This window comes from Nannospalax galili, unplaced genomic scaffold (assembly GCF_000622305.1).
Source record: "Nannospalax galili isolate Female #2095 unplaced genomic scaffold, S.galili_v1.0 scaffold154, whole genome shotgun sequence".
In the NCBI taxonomy this organism is placed as follows: domain Eukaryota; kingdom Metazoa; phylum Chordata; class Mammalia; order Rodentia; family Spalacidae; genus Nannospalax; species Nannospalax galili.
Window position 1 is genome coordinate 469,995 of NW_008335281.1, and position 1,432 is coordinate 471,426.

The 1,432-nt window shown below is 39.9% G+C and overlaps 1 protein-coding gene across 1 annotated transcript in view; it reads right to left on the reverse strand.

The window, feature by feature from the left end:
- The window catches only part of Utrn (utrophin), a gene marked incomplete in the record, with an annotated part of 557,450 nt that overhangs the window by 371,492 nt on the left and 184,526 nt on the right, over nucleotides 1-1,432 (reverse strand).

The following is a 1,432-nucleotide window of genomic DNA, read 5'->3' on the forward strand; positions in this document are numbered from 1 at the left end:
TTCGGTCTTTTTGAGGCAGGGTCTCTCTGTAGCCCCAGCTGTCCTGGAACTCACTATGTAGACCAGGCTGGTCTCAAACTCACAAAGATCCACCTGCCTTTGCCTCCCAAGTGCTGGGATTAAAGGTGTGCGCCACCACGGCTTGAATGAGTTTTTAACCTTTAAAAAAGATCTCCATTTCATTTTAAAACAAACTGTTTCTTACAGAAAGACTCATTGTTTTTGTTACCAACGCTGAGATGTTGGCGCATGTGTCTCTCATCTGTATGTATCTGATTATTACTATCAGTTGCGCTTGTATCCTTGGCGCCTGTGTATGTCTATAAAGTCATCGGGTAGATTTCAATGGTAATGTTTATCACCTCTACTAATTAACATGATGTAAATTTTTATGCTTCCTTCTCAAATATAATACATTTTTTTAATTTGTTAATTTTTTTTCTGTGTGTGTATATCACACAGAACATCCCAAACCATCTTATTCAACTATACACCCACTTCCCAGATGGCACCCTCTCATAGCCTCCCTCCTCCCACTAGAGCCCTTCTTATACTCTGTTGTCCCTGCTACTGTCCGCTGTGTTGTTGGCACCCCCAGCTGTTCCCCACTACTTGTCCATCTGGTGAATCTAGTCAGCCTATCTAAAAATAAAAATAATAAGTAAAATATTACAGGGCTTATACTGAATTCAATATTGTATAACTGTATTACTTCAACTGTGAACCTAAAAAATTTATAGCCACTTTTGAAAGAGATGTATCTTTGCTCTGGAAACTGTTATTGAGTATGTTAAAGCTGAAATGAAATGCTTCTTCTTAAAAACATTTATTTTAATTTCTTTGTTGGTTTTCTAATTACTTTACTTTTATCATTTAGTTGGTTTTCCACGGCACTTCACTGAACTTCTTTAGGTTTATTCTTTTAAACAGATTGGAGTCCTTTGGAAATCTCCATCTTGTAAATCTCCAGTTCTTCAGACTTCTTTATATGATCTGTATTAGTTTTCTTGGATGGGGTCACATTTCCCTTTTGGGTGTTTAAGACCCTACAATTGGCCCAGATAAACCAATTTATTTTTACGCTTAAGGTCATTTGAGGATCTGTTCCTCAGGTGTCACATGGGCTTGGGAGGAGCCCGTGGCTCCATTCTTTTGCCAGTTCTGCCTATATAGAGATAAGATCCTGCTCGACCATGGCTGGCTTCACTTGGAAGCATAGAGGAAATGTTTCCTCTGAGTTAACCCTCCTCTTTGTAGACTGGACACTGGTTCAAGTCCATCTGGTGGGGTCTCCTTGGCCTCCTTGATCAAGAGGACAGGTGACCCACCACAATTACAATTTTGGGAGATGTTCATAGTCCCCTGGAACTAGTCGACCTAGGAGGGTGAGGAGCAAAAACTGTCCTTTATGTCCCTCTGTCCAAATTAGTAT